This window comes from Cyrtonyx montezumae, unplaced genomic scaffold (assembly GCF_038088225.1).
Source record: "Cyrtonyx montezumae isolate F1298 unplaced genomic scaffold, pur_monq_1.0 scaffold_34, whole genome shotgun sequence".
NCBI lineage: Eukaryota > Metazoa > Chordata > Aves > Galliformes > Odontophoridae > Cyrtonyx > Cyrtonyx montezumae.
In genome coordinates this window covers 4,262,074-4,280,815 of record NW_027072039.1, presented here as the reverse complement: position 1 = coordinate 4,280,815, position 18,742 = coordinate 4,262,074, and positions in this window count along the sequence as shown.

Below are 18,742 nucleotides of genomic sequence, written 5' to 3'. Positions count from 1 at the left end.
GAAATATCACATCTCCTACACATGTGCTTCAAAGTCATCTTCTACCTTCCTCCAGAAGAGGACTTGAACACTTGCCTCTACAACCCTGTACGTAGTGGGTGAACTGCAGACCTGGTGTCTCTGGGTTGCCCCCTTGGATTACTTGTGTCCAGAGATTACTGACAATCCTTGTGGGGCAGGATCTTGCTTCCCTTCACCCCTTCTCTCTCACGTTTGCTGTGGGCCAGGCAACCCACCCTGCTTGCAGCGGGCTCTGCACACTGCAGCTCTGCAGCCCTGGGTCCTGTCCCAGACTGTGCATAGATCTGCAGGTGTTTTTGCTCAATAGTGAGAGGAGTTCACAGCAGTCTTTTGGAGGTGAGAGGGACCTCTGAGAGACTTCCATATCCTACTATCCTCCTTGCAGACCCTGCATGCTATGGATGAGATGCTGCAGATATTGGTGGCGAACTATCCCACCCCCAGCGTCAATAAGGAGCTGCACGGCATCTTGGAGGTCTGTCTGTTGCAGAGCTCTGTCCCCACACCTCTCTTTGATATAATTTGTGCCTTCTTCATGGGAATGGAACTGGGAGCAGCTGGAGTGGCCATCAGCAGCTCCCAGGCAAACCAGAAGCTCTTCTCCTCACAGGTGCTGCTGCCTTTCACCAGCTCGGAGACCAAAGTTGTGCGTGACAGGGCAATGGTGCGGATGTGGAAGGTTTGTGGTTTCCTGGCCAGCAGTCACTGGGGGAAGGTAAGGAGCCAGGACCTTTCCAGCCAGCCTGTCTCCCCCCTCCCTGCATCCCAGAGCAGCCTACAGCTCAGGGGTACTGCGAGATGAGCTTGGCTACTGTTGGGAGCCCTCAGCATGCTTCTTCCTTAAAAGGAGGGTCTTCACCTTTCCTTTTCCTCCAGTCTTGCACCTTGGCCAACGTTCCACCCTAGTCCATGTTCACTCTCTCTCAGTTTGACATGTTTTTACTCCCTTCCTTCTTTCCTTCCTACAGTTACTTGCAGAAAGACTTCTCCCTTCTCAGAGGACTGATTTCGTCCTCATGACTCTTGAGACCACCATTAAAGACAGTAGGATTAAGGAGAAGAACAGAGCCAAGATTATACTGGATGTGATTCTGACAAAGCCTGGCATCTGGCTGATGGATGTAAGCAGTATGGGGCTGTACTGCAGTGCACTGTCTCTGCTCATTCCTGCCCAGCCCTGCCCTGCCCATTTTTTTTCTGAAAGAGTGGTCAGGCACTGGATTGGCCTGCCTAGGGAGGTGGTTGGGGCACCATCCCTAATGCAGTTCAAGAAGTGTTTAGAGGAGGTGCTAAAGGATTTGATTTAGTAGTTGGGTAGGGATAGTGATAGGAGGAAGGTTGGACTAGATGATCTTGTAGGTCCTTTCCAACCTTATGAACCTATGAACCTACGCTCTGTCCTGCCCAGCCCTGCCCTGCCCTGCCCTCCACAGCTCGTGAGCATCCAAAATCATTTTATGCCAGGAAAGAGCAGTGGGATGGACAGCAGTATCAGTGGCAATGGGGCAAATGTCTGCAGTCCAGCAGCAGCAGCGATCTCCCTGTCTCTTCCAACCAGGTACCAACGATTGTGGAGTTCATCCACAGCAACCTGGGAAGCATCAGCACATCGCTTCAGGAGATCCTTTTCTCGGTGCTTGATGCGCTCAGCAACCACTTTCCTACGAACGTGATGATGAGCGTGTTGACGAGACTTCCACAGAATAACAGGTACCAGCCCTGACAGTCCCACACATTGATTGCATGGGAAGAATAGGACTTGAAGGATGCTCTGGCTGCCAGAGACAAAGAAAGCTGCAGGACAGCATTGAGGAGCAGGCCTTCCATCCCACTGTGCTTTTCAGTGCTGGTGGGCCAGTCAGGGCTGCAGCAGCCAACGCCGACCACGGCAGCCCAGAGCCTCCTACCCGGCTCCTGCCCTGCCCCTCGGGGAAGGCCATCTCAGCCCCTCCTGCTCACCCAAGCAGCCGGGTCCCCAGGCCTCTGCGAGCCAGTGGGGTGGCAGGGCCAGGGCTGCAGCACAGCCTGGGTTATGCTGGAGCCATGGTGCTGTGGCTGAGGCAGCCCTGCTGACATAGCATTGCTCTTGCTTTGCAGCACTACCCTGGACATGTGGAAGTCGATGCTTCACCTGCCTGAGACTCCTGCGAGGATCTTGGAAGAAATACACAATGTTCTCCAGGACCCACTGCTCTGGGAGATCTTTGACATCACCGCAGCGGAGCTGGGCCTTCTTCATCTAATTGTGAGTTACCAGACAAGGCACTGTGCTCTGTTTCAGGGCTCTCCTGCCCCAGCACCCAGATTCTCCTGCCTTGCCCACCCCACCCAGACTGGAAACCTAGGGTTGGGCAGAGGCAGTCAGGACTATGGCAGGGTCAGGGATGAAGCCATGGCATCTGCACAGGCTGAGCAGGCTGAAGGGCCGGGGAGGGGAAGTGCTCCTGGCCACCCAAGTCTGGTGCCGTTTCTGTGGTAGATTCTGCCGGCCAAATGCTCCGCAAAGCTGTGACTGGTCAGAGGGCAGGAGAAGCAGGCCTGTGTAGTGCTAGGCCTGGAGCACAGGGGGACCGTCACGCTTTCCATGGACACTGCTGCCCCAGGCCAGGCTGTGTTCTCCCAGCGCCCTGCCAGTGAGCTGCCAGAGGAGCCAGGAGATGCAGGCTGCACGGAGTCCTGCTGCCTCTGTCCGGCTCTCACCACTGCCTTTGTTTCAGGTGATGCCTCCCACCGAGAAGACCCTCAGAGATTTATGTAAGCCTGCACTCCTCCAGAATATTCTGAAGATGGAAAGCCTGCCAATACTGTGGCTGGGGCTCAGAGGCCTTCTCCTGCTATCAGAGAGACGTGAGACGGTGAGCAGGACCTAGTCAAATGAAGCCCTGTTGGCAGCGTGGTGCTGGGGTGGTGGGCATCGTTGTGCCGTGGCCTTGCCTGAGACTCAGGAGTTGGGGTGGTGGGGCCTGGGGAGATTTCCTGGAGCTTTCCTGATGGGTTACCTGGGGTAACTGTACAGGGGACAAAGAGTCCTTGATCTCCTGCCATCATTCTCCTATCTTTCCCATCACTCTCTGTGCACCCATGACCATCACCTGCTTGGATTCTGCTACTGCCATTCCGGTGGCTGCTGCCAGGAAGCAAGGCGTGTGGCAGGTGCTCTGAAACCTGAGCTTTTAAACCAGGGAGGCCAGTACCCTTTTGATGATAAGGAAATTGTGTGTTTTGGACAGGCAAGAGAAATATGGGCCCTGCTGCCAAATATCATGAAGGCCATGAGTACTGGCAATACACATGTCACAGTGGAGGTGATGAATGTCTTCAGAAACATGATGAACCATCTGGTGAAGAGAGAGGCCAGTTCCATTGCTCCGATGCTGGCTGAGAAGATCCTGCCTCTATTCAATCACGTAAGTCTGGTGTGGGAATCCAAGCTCTGTGGATGCGTGCTCAGCAGGACGGCCTTATCCGTTCTCTTGGCTCCTTTGGGCTTTTGTGGGATGTCTTCAGAGCCATGCAGCTCAGCCAGCCTTGTCCCTGTCAGCTTTGTTGCTGTCAGTGATGCAAAGCCTCTGTGTGGTGGCCCATACTGCAATGCACAAAACACTTTCTGCCAATGGTTGCTCTCAAACCCACGAGCACTCCCTTTACTTCCAACACCAGGCGTTGTCTCCGGGTGTTGTAGCAGGGAGGTGGAGTCTAAGCAGGCAGCTCGAGCCCCAGAGGCACTGCTGAGGGCCAGGCCTGTCTCCTCCTTGGCTTCGGGCCTGGGGAGCTCTGCTTGGCCTTTGTAGGGTGGCTGGGGGAGCACTGTGAGACAAAGGAACCTCGTGATGTAAACCTGTTGCACTGCTTTGCACCAGCGCACAGTGTCCTTGTGCAGAATGGGACTGATGCATCTCCTTCCGCATCAGCCACGCCTTTGCTCATGCTCACCATGGGCAGCGAGAGTGTGGCGCTGAGGTCCTCCCGTCCTTCTCCCTCAGGTGTCAAGTGAAGTGCGAGAGAGTTCCATCCGCCTCTTCAAAGATCTGATGGAGGCTGTGGTGTGGTGGCAGAAGGGAAACATGAAGAAGAACGTGCATGGGGGCCTGCTTCCTCTGCTCTTTCGGATGAGTGATGAGAGCCCGTGTGTTGCACAGGTACACATTTCAGACCTGACCAGGCAAGGCTGTGCTCAGTTCAGGGCTTTACTGGGAATTGAGGGCCAGGTTAGCAAGCATTCAGACTCCTAGGATGTGTGTCTGTGGTGCCAACTCCCAGCGTCTGATCTCTGTAGGCTGCTGGGGAAACCCTGGTCACTTGTGCAAAGTTCCTGAGGTGGAAGAAGCTCAAGCGCCTGGCCCAGGAACAGAACACAGTGTGGATTGGGAAGTGCTTGGTAAGGACAACCCCACAGCCACAGCCCCCCTGCTTGTGGGAAGGGGATACAGACAGGAGGGGTGACACCAGAAGCTGGGTTGTGTCTGCAAGCCCCATGCCTTTGTGCTCTTTTCCAGCTGTTTGAAAACCGGAAGAGAGTGGAAGGTTACCTGCGGCAGAGCCTGCCATACCTGAAGGATTCTCAGGCCTCTGTGAAAATTGAGGCAGCTAAACTCATTTGTGAGTGCAGCCCCTGAGTTCCCTCTTTGGGTCTTGCCCTTAGCCCTGCACCCCCTAGATACAGCCTGAATGTGCTGGTAGCCCTGATGGGCGCCTTGATCAGTTCCCCGCTCATGCACTGTACCTTCCTGGGCACAGCAGGGGAAGCAGCTGGGCTGGCTGGGCTGCAGCCAGTGCTCCTGGGAGTGTGTTGTTGAATGGGGGTCTGATGGGAACTCTCTACCTAGGGCGGGCTGTGGAGCACTCCAGGATTGAAAGTGAGGAACTGATGAATGAAATCCGCAGTGGTGAGTGAGGGCAGCGCTATGTGTTCTGGGACTAGGGATGGGGCAGAGCCTGGGCAGTATGCAGCCGTGCCTTGTCAGGCTGCAAGGAAATGCTGCACGGGCAGGAGGACACTCCTGAGGCAGGTGGGGCACACTTGAGCAACGGCTTCCAGCTGATCCCTTGGTCTCACATGAGCCACCTGGCCAGGAAAAGCAATGAGTGGGGCTGGCATTGTTGCGGGTCTCCGTGGGTCAGTGGGTTTCATCTCTGCTCTGCTTCCCTCTGTTGCAGCCCTTCAGCCTTTGGAAGATGACGTCAATGTGGCAGTTTGTTCCCTGGCAGCCATGACAACTCAGATGCTGAGACAGCAAAGACAGCTGGCAGCATCTGCATGGCATCTGCATGGCACTGGCTTACAGCTCTGTGCTTCTGTCCATGCTCCGAGCAACATACTGGCTCATTTTGCTAGGCCTTTGATGGATAGAAGGCGATATACTAATCATTCTTCTTACTTTTTGTGAAGGTGAAGTACCAGGAAGCAAAGCTCCTGCTTGCTCAGTAGTGCTTTGTACCTGGGCATGAGCTTGTAACTTGGAGAGCCAGAAATCCCGACTTAAAGATGTTCCATTTTGAGTTTGCGTATCAAAACCGGGAAAGGAATGATTCCCCTAATCTTTCTTCCTGCCATTTAAGTTTTAATAAGAAAACAAATCAGAAACAAGAAAAGAGAAGGCGAAAAAACGTGAATAAAGGCATACGGAGAATCACAGAGACCCAGGGCTTGGAAGGCTCCTCATGAGGTCATCTCTGGAGAGTTATAAGATGATGTAGGACTATAATGGAAGATGTGTCACTGGAGTAGGATGAAGGTCAAGAGACATTTGACAATACAGCAGATGGGACCACAGATTGTGGAAAGGTGAAGAGGAGTAGGACCAATGAGAAGGAACAAGGAAGAGCAAAGCAACAAATCAGAAGTAGCCACGTGGCCAACATTGCCCAATCCGAAGTTGTTTGTCTACACATACTGTTGATGTTTGGAATTAAGTGTCTTCATATTATGAGTCCGTCGATCTCCTCCCGCAAATGGTGACCCTAACGTGATCAGAGGTGGGTGTGGAAGACCCTGCAAGAGAAGCCCCAATTGGAGGAGGTACTGTCCCGGCGGGACCAGAGACAGGGAGGTACTGTCCAAAGAGACAGGGAAAGTCATTGCATGATGTAAGAGTCATCCAGAGAGATGAGCAAGTGGGGCAGGATGGGGGTGAGTGCACCTGCAGAAGCAGCAGCAACTAGCAAACTCCTTCTGTGCTCTCTCCGTAAGAGAGCACATACCTTCTCTACAAGAGGGCAAAAAGTGTATGATCTTACATGCAATTTGTCAATAGGTTACATGATGCACTTAATGAGGAGGTGGCAGAAGAGGAACCAGAAAGTGCCATTACCATGAAACTGGCTGTAGAGAATGCAAATACGGACTGTCGTAGGATTTTGCTGTCATTACCAAGACAAGGTACCCTGGTTGATAGGATAGAGACTTGCAATAGGGTGGGATCTACAGAGTTCTCAATGACTGTCCCAGCAGAGGCTCTTGCCACTGCTTTACGTCCCGGCAAAGACAAGAGATGTTTCAGTTGTGGGAAGCCGGGTCATTTCAAAGCACAGTGCCAATCAAAGCCTTCATCTGGCGGTATAAAAAACCGGGGAAGGGCGGAGGCATTTGTGCGCCGTCATAAGAAGGGGTATAGCGCTCCTGATGGTCGCTCAAAGTACTGTGCTAATGGGTCAGTCCTGGCACCTGCCTGTGGGAAGGAAGGCCGGTGAGCGCGATGGGTCCTCCCTGGTGTTATTGATGCATGCTATACCGGGTTCATGCAAATAATGTTTTGGACATCAGTAAATATACTGGCAGGCTGCAAAGTTGCCCTTAAGAGATGTTGGGCCAATACAACTGATGTAAAAAGGGGAGAGAAGGGCCTTGGATCAACAGGAATTGTGGACATTTACTGGGCAATAGACATGAAGAAGAAAAAAGCTATGACATCTTCTGATACTTTTGCGATTCCGTTTACCTGTCCACAAGTACAACCTAAGGAATGGAAGCGTATTTTGCTGATTGGCACAGGGGTGGATGTTACCATTATAAGTTCCCAGGAATGGCCTAAAGTTCAGCCATTAACTAATTCCATAGCAGCCTCACTGGGGTAGGGGGCTTGCTAACAGCACTACAGAGCACGGCAGCACTGAAATGCATCGGGCCTGATGGTTCTTCGTGCTCTCTCCAACCTTATATAGCACCCCTTCTGATTGACCTGCTAGGAAGAGAAGTTCTATCACAGATGGGCTGTATGGTATCGGCCGCAATTCCTTTTCAGCAACAGCCACTGTAGAGCGGCTGAGCCTGAAGCTCCAGTGGAAAACTGATAAACCGGCATGGTTTTTCCAATCTCCTGATAGGTAGAAAGCAAGAAATCAATGGTTCATCTAATGAAGAACATTCTTCAAATGGGTAATCATTCTCACCTCAGTCAGTTTACTTTCCGCATGTGAGCCTCAGCTTCTGACTCTTCTCTCCCATTCCAACTTTCCATTCTATTCCTTGTCCTAAAAGAGGAAAAGGATGGAACTTGTGTGACTTGTACTCAGGACACCAAGCCAGCTTTGCATTGTCTCAAGAGTTTTTCCTCACTCTCTTTTTTGCTGAGACTTTCACCCCTCTCAGGACTCTAGGTCAGTGTTGCTAACTAACCTCCAATGACAACACCGGTTCTTTCAATACTCTCATGACAGGGGTTTTGTTGGCCCGCTCAACACTTCCTATGAGCACATAAGAGACTAATTAAAGGACCAGTCTGTTGTGGTGGATTGGAGTGATCTTGGGGGCAGGGGACACGTGAGCAGTTGTCATAGATGAAGTGCAGAAACATTTTGTATCCAACTCAGCTGGCCTCCAGGCCAGGAAAAGCAATGAGTGGGGCTGGCACAGCCCAGAGGGGATGGTGGCAGGCCTCTGCAGATCAGTGGGCTTCATCTCTGCTCTGCTTCCCTCTGTTGCAGGCCTTCAGCCTTTGGAAGATGATGCCCACCTGGCAGTTCGTTCTCTGGCAGCTGGGATAATCCTGATGATGAGACATGAAACGCGTCCAGCAACAGTATGGGACTGGCTCATGGCACTATTCAGCTAGCACTGTGAAACCACCTGCTCAGAAAGGGAGGGGGGGGCGTTGGGGGAGGGGGTGGGCGAAGGATTCGTAGACAATGGTTACAAACAAACAAACAAAAAATTAAAAAATTAAAAAAAAGAATATATGGAGGAACTTTAACTTTACTAAATCTAACAAAATCGAAGAATTGAGAGAAACAAATGTTTCCAAACCTATTCTTAGATCTTACCTTAGAAAAAATGCAGGAGAAGCACACATATTTTATCTTCACGGAAGCCGAGAGGGAACACCGAGAGCGAGAGAGGCTGGTGTCTGGCCAGGAGCGCCACCCCTCTGCCACTCCCTGCCAAAGCTCTAACTCTTGAACACCCAGCTTGAAGTTCTGATGTGCAATACCGGCATCAAACCACAACAACCTTGTATTGAAGGGCAAAGTTTTACCATCCCCAAGCCTAAATAGCATGACCAGGTTGCTCGCAAGAACTTTGAAAACAAGAGAATTCCCAAGACCAGACTTTGAAAACAATGTCTTCCTAAAGCATGGTGATCTGTCATCACAACTCTGCTCACTGGATACTCTGACCATCCCCCTCTTCAAACCAGATTGTATGAGTGGCAGGATGGTTGTATGGGCTGTGTGCACGTTTTATAATGCCTACTTTTTCTAGTTCCTGTACTATCCTTGATATTTCTTCTTGTCCCCCAGGGAGTCTATACTGTCTTACATTAGTAAACTGGTGTGGTTTCAGCAAACAAATAGTATTTGAGCAATACAGACAATATTGAGGGGCCATGCAAAACGTAATCTAAAGTACCAAATAATCATATTCCAATACCAAACGTAATCTAAAGTACCAAGTTGCCAAAGCCGGAACTCTCTCACAGACGTCCAGAGAGTCAGACTTCATGAAATATCCATTGTCCCAATCCCTGAATAACTCTCGGGCATGGACACTTTATACTCCCATGGTAGGAGATGCTTAACCCCCACTTTCAACCATGTTGGAATGACCGGAATGGTCTGTCCCCTAAATCCACCAATCATCACTTTATTACCCTTACATTTAGATGGATCTCCATACATAATTGATGTTTTCACACCGGTGTTTAATGAAGCCATTACTCTTTGAACATCTATTTCTGACCAGAATACTGACAGTTCAACACAGGGCCTCTGGTTCCATCTGGAGGCCCTAAGAGAACCAGTGTCCCTTGTCACTCCATGAATTTTGACAGATTGAGAACTTTTACCACAGGTGGCTCAGGCATTGTAGCCCAAGACAGCTGTGGAGGATTTCTCTTCCTATTTGGTACTATAAAATCAGCTAAATTCCAGGTTGTAGTAGGTGCTTTTTGTAGTATTTGGACTCCCAGTTGTCACGGTGTTATCCGTGACAGTGACCCAAGGGAAAACCGAGAAGGGAGAGGGGAGAGAAAAAAAAGAAACTGCGTCAGTGGCCGCGCGGCCGCCCGAGCAGAGCCGCGCTCCGGGAGGGGGAGGGGGAAACGGCGGGAAGGGATGGGTCTACAAGAAAACAACGGCACGATTTGAGAAGGAACGGTAACTTTACTAAATCTAATAAAATTGAACAATTGAAAGAGAGAGAAAGAAATTTCAAACCAAAAGCTATGAGCTTACGCTAAGGAGGACCTGCAGGGGAAGCACACGTGCTGAACCTCCACGGCAGCCCAGAGCAACGCGCCCAGACCGAGCGCCGCCCGCATCCCGTGCGGAGCTCCGCCCCTCCCCTCTGCTGCTCCCCCAGCATTAACTCCTTCACTGCTGCATGATGCTCTGATGTGGAATACCGGCATCAAAACCACAAAACCACAACACAAGTTTTCTGGGACTACTCTGAAACTCTGATTGTTTCTTAATTGTTTCCATAACTGGAATAAAATGTGGTTGGGCTGTCCATCGATTTTGGCAAATGCAACCCCGGCCCGTATAAGATCATTGAACATGGTTTTCTGAGACACCTGTATGGGGCCTGATCAGGGTGTCTGTGGGGCAGTCTTCTGGGTTCTAAGTGGGAAGGCCTCGGCTTCCTCCACCATGCGAACATTGCTCATAGTTCTTATGCGCGCTGTTTCCCCCAGGTCTGCTACCAGTTGAGCTGCTTGTTGGACAGTGGCTTCTAAAGCTACTAACAGATTTAGTATGGACACCAATGTCCCATAAAGATGAGAAGGGGCTTGCTGCAATATCAGGTCTCTCATACCTACCGAGAATTTTTCCGTGTCTGGACCTTCAAATGTGTCGGAACACTTGGCCTCTCTCATACTCAGTTCTCAAATGTACGTTTGGAAGTCCTCCATAGAGGACCATAAACCCGTAAGAAGCAGTAAGTCTGTTTTATAGGCCAAGTTAGTCGGCCTGCCGCCATCAACCAGTCTATAATAGAGTCGTTTTCTTTATTATATTGGATGGTGGCATTTAATCTTTGCCTCAGGGCTGGGAGTAGGGTTATAGAAGAGATCTTGGACATTTCTGTCCCATTAACTATTACACTTTCAGCTCCTGCATCTCATAGTAATAATAACCACTATGGTATGTTTTCCCTAGGCTTTTGATGGAACCGCTGTACTAGGGGTTTTTGCCAGACGGGATGGTGGAAGCTCCCTGCAGGTCAGTGGGTTTCATCTCTGCTCTGCTTCCCTCTGTTGCAGCCCTTCAGCCTTTGGAAGATGATAGCCATCTGCCAGTTTGTACTTTGACAGCCAGGATAATCCTGATGCTGAAATGTACAACGCATCCAGCAACAGTAAGGGAGTAGAGCATGGAACTGTTCAGCTAGCACTGTTGGGGGCTGGGGTTGGAGGAGGGGCTGGGCGAAAGTTACAGAGACAACGGATGTTTAAAAAAATGAAAGAAGAAAAAAAAAAGTACAAAAATTAAAAAAAGTAAAAAAATAGAAAATAAAATTCGTGGAGGAACCATAATTTTACTAAATCAACAAAATCGAAGAATTGAGAGACAAATGTTTGCATACCCAATATTAGATCTTACCTTAGAAAAACTGCAGGAGAAGCACACATACTTTACTGCAGCTGAGTGAGCACAGGGAGAGAGAAAAGCTGGTGTCTGGTCCAGAGCTCCACCCCTTTTCCACCCCCTGCCACAGCATTAACTCTTGAACTCCCAGCTTGGTGTTCTGATGTGCAATACCGGCATCAAACCACAACGACCTTGTATTGAAGGGCAAAGTTTTATCATCCCCAAGCCTAAATAGCATGACCAGGTTGCTAGCAAGAACTTTGAAAACATGAGAATTCCCAAGACCAGACTTTGAAATAAATACTCTAAATACTCTCTTTCTGGATGCATGAATTTTTCCTCTTATCTCTGACTCCCTCCTGGAAACTCTTCCTTTTGTCTCAGAGACTCTCTCCCTCAGTTTTGGAGACTCTCTCCCTCTCTAGGACCGTATTGAATAGGGCTCAGTGCTTTATCTTTACACTGACACATGGATGGTGACAAATGCTTTAGGGGGGTGATTACAGCAATGGAAACAAAATGAGGTTGGAAATGATAGAGTCCCTATGGATAAGGATCAGGGGGATAGTCTTTAGGAGTGACATCGTGGTGGGGGTCTGTGTCAGGATGAAGAAATAGACGAAGTGTTCTATAAACAACTCGTAGTTGTTGCACTATGGCCAGCACTCGTTCTCATGGGGGACTTCAACTTCCCTGACATATGCTTTAAATATAATACTGCGCAGAGGAAGCAGTCCATTAGATTTCTAGAATGTGTGGAGGATTGCTTCCTGACACAGCTGGTACAAGAACCTACCAAGGGAGATGCCTTGCTAGACCTACTTTTCACTAACAGGGAAGGACTAGTAGGAGATGTGAAGGTTGGAGATTGTCTTGGCCAGAGTGACCATGAAATGGTGGAGTTTGCTATTGGTGATGTCAAGAGGGTGACTAGCAAAACTACTACCTTGGACTTCCGGAGGGCAGACTTTGACCTGTTCAGGACACTTGTTGCAAGGGTCCCTTGGGACTTGCTCCTGAGGGGTAAAGGAGTCCAGGAAGCCTGGATGCTCCTCAAGATGAAATTCTTCAAGGCTCAGGAACAGGCTGTCCCGGAGTCCTGTAAGTTGAGTCGGAAGAGAAAAAGACCAGTGTGGATGAACTGGGAACTTTTGTTGAGACTCCGAGAGAAAAAGAGAGTCTATGTCCTCTGGAAGATGGGACAGGCTACTTGGGGAGACTAGAGAGAACTGGCCAAGATTTGCAGGCAGAAAGTTAGAAATGCTAAAGCCCAGCTTGAACTTAGACTGGCTACAGCTGTAAAGGAGAACAGGAAACCCTTTTACAAATACATGAACAGCAAGAGAAAAACTAAGGAAAATTTCTCTCCTTTACTTGACGAGGCAGGGAATATAACCACAGATGATAAGGAAAAGGCTGAGGTTCTCAATGCCTTCTTCACATCTGTCTTTAATAGACAGAGCAGTTGTCCACAGGGTACTTGCCCTGACCAGGAAGTCCGGGACAGGGCGCATAATGCACCCCCTGTGATCCAAGCAGAGATGGTCAGAGATCTACTCCTCCATGTGAACTGCCACAAGTCCATGGGGCCAGATGAGATCCACCCAAAGGTGCTGAGGGAGCTAGCAGAGGTGATTGCCGAGCCACTTTCTGCCATCTATCAGCATTCCTGGTTATCTGGAGAGGTCCCACAAGATTGGAGGCTTGCTGATGTGACTCCCATCTACAAGAAAAGCCGTAAGGAAGACCCGGGGAACTACAGACCTGTCAGTCTGACCTCAGTATCAGGGAAAGTTATGGAGCAGATGATCTTGAGGGAGATCACACGACACATGCATGGCAACAAGGGGATCAGACCCAACCAGCACGTGTTCACCAAGGGCAGGTCGTGCTTGTCCAACCTCATCTCCTTCTATGACTGGGTGACCAGACAGGTAGATGAGGGAAAGGCTGTTGATGTAGTCTACCTGGACTTCAGCAAGGCCTTTGACACGGTCTCCCACAGTATTCTCCTGAGGAAACTGGCAGCCCGTGGTGTGGACAGGTTCACTCTTCTCTGGGTGGAGAACTGGCCGGAGGGCCATGCCCAGAGGGTAGTGGTTAATGGAGTTAAGTCCAGCTGGTGTCCCGTTACGAGTGGTGTCCCCCAAGGGTCAGTATTGGGGCCCATCTTGTTTAATATCTTTATTGATGACCTAGACGAGGGAATTGAGTGTACCCTCAGTAAGTTTGCAGATGACACCAAGCTGGGAGGATGTGTCAAACTGCCTGAGGGTAAAGAGGCCCTTCAGAGCGATTTGGTTAGGCTGAACAGCTGGGCTGAGCTCATAGGTTCATAGGTTCCCGAAGGGAGGTTGTGGTGAGGAGGGGGTGGGCCTCTTCTCCCTGATAAATAATGACAGGACGAGAGGGAATGGCCACAAGTTGCGCTGGGGAAGATTTAGATTAGACCTGAGGAAACATTTTTTCTCTGAAAGAGTGGTCAGGCACTGGAATGGCCTGCCTAGGGAGGTGGGTGAGGCACCATCCCTAGCGCTGTTCAAGAAGCGTTTAGATGAGGTGCTAAGGGATTTAATTTAGTAGTTGGGTAGGGATAGTGATAGGAGGATGGTTGGACTAGATGATCTTGTAGGTCCTTTCCAACCTTATGAACCTATGAACCTATGAACCTATGGTTGGCAACGAAGGGGTAAACCTATTTGGGCTGCTGAACTGTGGAGAGACATTGCTGCCCACATAAAGCATATGGTTGTAAAGGTGCACCATGTAAATGCTCATGTTCCTAAGAGCCGGGCAACTGAGGTACGACAAAATAACCATCAGGTAGATCGAGCTGCCAAAGTTAAGGTGGCTCAAGCAGACTTGGACTGGCAACACAAGAGTGAATTATTTTTAGCTCGATGGGCCCGTGAGACCTCGGGCCATCAAGGAAGAGATGCAACATATAAATGGGCTAGAGACCGAGAGGTGGACTTAGCTATGGATTCTATTGCACAGGTTATCCATGACTGTGATACATGCGCCACAATTAAACAAGCCAAGAGGATGAAACCTCTTTAGAGGGAAGGGTGATGGGAAAAGTATAAATATGGGGAGGCGTGGCAGGTTGATTATATCCCCTTGCCATGTTCTCGCAGTGGTAAGCGTTATGTGCTCACTATGGTGGAAGCAACCACTGGGTGGCTTGAAACATACGCAGTACCCCATGCTGCTGCCCGAAAGACCATCTTAGGGCTTGAGAAACAAGTCCTATGGCGACACGGCACTCCAGAGAGAATTGAGTCTGATAATGGAACTCATTTCAAAAATTCTCTTGTAAATACTTGGGCCAAAGATCACGGCATTGAATGGATTTATCATATGCCCTATCACGCACCAGCTTCTGCTAAAATTGAAAGGTACAATGGGTTGTTAAAAACCATGTTGAAAGCAATGGGTGGCGGAACATTTAAGCACTGGGAGAAGCATTTGGCAGAAGCCACCTGGTTGGTCAACACCAGAGGATCCATCAATCGCGATGGTCCTGCCCAATCCAGATCTCTACCTACTGTAGAGGGAGATAAGGTCCCTGTAGTACATGTAAAGAACATGTTGGGAAAAGCAGTTTGGGTCCTTCCGGCTTCCGGAAAGAGCAAACTTCTCCGTGGAACTGTCTTTGCTCAAGGACCTGGATCCACGTGGTGGGTAATGCAAAAAAATGGGGATGTTCAATGTGTACCACAAGGGAATTTGATGTTGGGGGAGTGCAGTCAGTAAATCCATGTATATACATATATATATGTTGTACGTGTGTGTGTGTGTGTGTGTATTTAATGCATGTTAATCATTGTTCTTCTATATATATATATATGTATCATGATGAAGTGATGTGGAATAAGGGGTGGAATGTCATGGTTTTATGATTTTTGGTACTGGTATTCCACATCATAACATCATGTAGTGCATTTGGAGTTAAAGAGTTAATATTCCAGCTCGGTGGATCATCGATAATTCCAGGTATACCTGTCTCAGAAGAGAAGAAGAACTACATTCCCCAGAGGACTTTGCGATGCTTTGCGTTCTTACGAGTTTACGCTCAGAGGAAAAGATAAAAACTGTCTGCAGTCATGGGACACACTCTTTCCTTTGGGATTGACTCAGCAGTGGGTGCTCACTGCCATCTCGCCTTCAGCGTTAGCGTAAGGCCTTTGGTTTAGACACTCTCTCTTGCTCATTGTATTTGATTTATTAGCTTTAATTCCAATTATATTGTATTATATTGTGTTATTTTGCTTTCCGATATCTATTTAGTAAATTAGCTTTCCTCCTCAGATCATTGCTGCTGTTTTGTTTCTAGGCCCATCTCCACTTTCCCTTTCCCCCTTTCCCTTTCCTGGGGTGTGGGTCCATGCGTCTCCTACACCAATCGTCACGGAACCGGGCCGAACCTGCCCGTAAACCATTGACATTGCCATAATCAAATCAGTCATGGGGATAAATTCATCTTAGGAAAAAATAACAATAAATTGTTTGATTAACACAAAACTGGACAACATACAATGAATTATCTGTGAGTATCAGGGTATGGAGCTGGTTTCTATTTGAGAGTGATATTTCTCTCTGCTGTTAGTGTCTCTGTCATCAGTAGCAGCCAGGAGCACAACAGCCCACAGCAGATGACTGCTGTCCTGAAGAAACTGATATGATTTTTCCCAGCAGAAACTGCAACTCTGTGCTGCCTGACATAAACTCAGTCTTATGCCCTGAAGAAATTTTAGCTAATAATTAAACAAAACAAAACACAAAACCACAACATAATGTGAATATAGTAACTTAATGTATATAGAATACTTGTATAAGTTAACCTAATACATAAGTCATCTGAAGTGGAGAGTATAATTCTTCAGGAGAATGTCTGTATCTTCTGCACAACATAGCTCCCACAGATTTCAAGCAGTCTTTGAGCTTCTCTGCTCCTGGAAATGAAGTTAAGCTAAAAAGAAAAAACAACAAAATACCATTTTAAACTGAAGTTTGAATGTGTGGGGGCTCCAATTAATTCCTGTTCATGGCAAACACTGGCAAGAAGCATCCCCTGGTGGATTCTGGTGCTAATGAACAACCATGAGATGCTTCTTAGCTCCCAACATCTGTGGGTTCCATTCCTAAAAAGAACACCATAGCCTTTAAATACTGCCTTATGGAACAAGACACAGTCATATGGCACAGACATAGGGCACATAATGTAGCCTGTATTCATTTTTCTTTCAACTGAAGTACCAAACACATATTATTTTACATCTAATTCATGTTAGATAAGCTCATAAAGGGTGTTAAAATATCACAAACCTCTCTAAGTCTTATCTCTCACTTGTATAACAAATGAAAATACAAATTAAGTGTAGGTGTTTTGTTTCCCTGTTTATCTAGCAGGTCCATGAAATGTGGAAGAAGGGTCTGTCCACATGGGAAGAATGTAGGAAAGTTGTCAGAGCCTTTAGGGATGCAATGAGGAAGGCTAAGGCCCTCCTGGAATGGAACTTCCAAAGGTGGTAAAGAATAACAAGGAAAGGGTTTTTTTAAGTATATCAGTGGCGAAGGGAAGACAAGGGAAAACATGGGTCTTCTAGCAAATGAGGTGGGTGACTTGGTAACAAGGAACACAGAGAAGGTAGACTCTGAATTCCGTCTTTGCTTCAGCCTTTACTACAAAGACTAGCCCTCAGAATCCCACATCCTGGAAGTAAGAGAGAGAGTCCACATGCCTACCCCTGTGACATACTGTAGGAACCTGCTATAGTAGGGGCTTGGACTTGGTGATCTCTTGAGGTTCCTTACAACCACTGCAATTCTATGATTCTGTGAATTATTTGCTTTTGCTATTCAGGAGTTCTTTCTGATAGTAGTTAATGTTCTTACCATCACCAGGTGGCTCAGTAGATGGTATGGAGTGTCAACTAGACCAAATCTTCAGCCGAGTTTCTTAGGCCATGCAGCATACATCATGAAAACCTGCCCTCAATTTTCCAAAGTCATACCACAGCCAGTGTCATATTGGTTACCTGGGAGTTCTGACACTAGAAACTTATGTCAGACCCTTGTGAGTATGACACTATCGACATGACATATCAACAGTGCAGAAAACGGGTGTGGCAAAGAGCCTTGTAGAAATGTATTTGTGTTCCTGGTAGTACCATATTCTGAAGGTGTACTGTGACCTGTGTTATGTGATCAGTTCTTGCACAGTTGTGTCATTCCTGTGCCTGTACATTGTAAGCTGCGCACTGTAAGATGCTTTATTATTCAAATAATTTGCTAATTCTATAACATGCTTTTGCTGCATGACATTATTGGCAACTTAAACATGAACATGACAGTGCAAGGAAATAGCTGACAGAGTGGAGTAGTGGCCCAGCAGAACTGGCAGCTTTGTCATCTCAAGATTAAGGAGAAGGTGATTGGTTTTTAAATTTACTCCTTTGTGTATTTGGCTTCTTATGCCTTCCTGGGGAAAAAAAGTCATAGGATGAGTCTTTGTGGACAAAGCTGGTCTGGTGCAGGATTGAGGGTTTTCCACGGGAGTTGCCAAAGGAGATGCTAACTGCAGCTGCTCTCTCCTGCTGGCTCTGTGTCACCTGAAAGGTGACCCATGCGCTCAGATGAGAGTACAGAAGTCTCCTAGTACAAAGGGTCTTCATGCTACTCACACAGAAGCAGCGGAGGGGAAGCAAGAGAACCTCATGAAACACAATTGCCTAGAAACTCATCTCAAATTGATAGTACTGCCAGCACCAAAGTGAGCCGAGATGATACATGGAGAATAGACAGACTCATATTGCCAAAGCATCCCTGTGAACCAGAAGCAACTGCTGCTTGTCACTGCAAGCCATGGCAGTGGTCCCGGGGACGCTCCTGGCAAACTGCACAACGCTCTCCTGGCTATGGGTACTGTTATGATAAGCAGTGCCCTGATTTCACTGAAGAGGATTATCCTTGTGGTCCCTAAACCTGTTCACCTTGGGTTTCCCATCGTCTCACTAGTACCTCCTACACAAACATTGCCATATTTTTGGTAGTGCTACAGCCGTCTCAGTGGTCTTTCTTTCATCCGTTACAGGTGAAGAACAACTACAGTCTGTTGGTATGAATTCTGTGTATAAGTTGATTCAACCATACTGACAACCCTATGTATTGATACCAAGCCTTTTCTCTCTTTTCCCCGTCTCCAGTTACTAAATGTAATACTTCAACTGGAAGACAGGGAACATTACTTCCATTAATTTCTGTAGTATAAAAAGTCTTCCCTTATGCACTGCAGCCAGGATAGGAAGGGAGAGTTTCAGCACAGAATCAGAAACACTCACGGAAGGTTTCAGTATACCACATAATCTAATCACAAGCAGAAACCTGACTTAATAACATTTTGCAATGATTATTATACTTTCGATCCATGATCCTGAAAGTACTTAGACATGAAATAACTCAAAGTCAGGCTTGGAGGCAGTGGTAAGGATTTTGTTTACTGTGCGTGAAGAAGTGATCAGTGAACATGAAAGAACTTTACTTTGTAAATAAGGAATGATGCACATTGTTTACATTTGCCTTAGAATCCACAACACAAAATTAGATTGGAGAATTAGTGCATGAGACCAATTAAAATAAGTTCTTGATGGTTTAGGGGAGATCTGTACGCACCTGTAGACTCACTCATTCC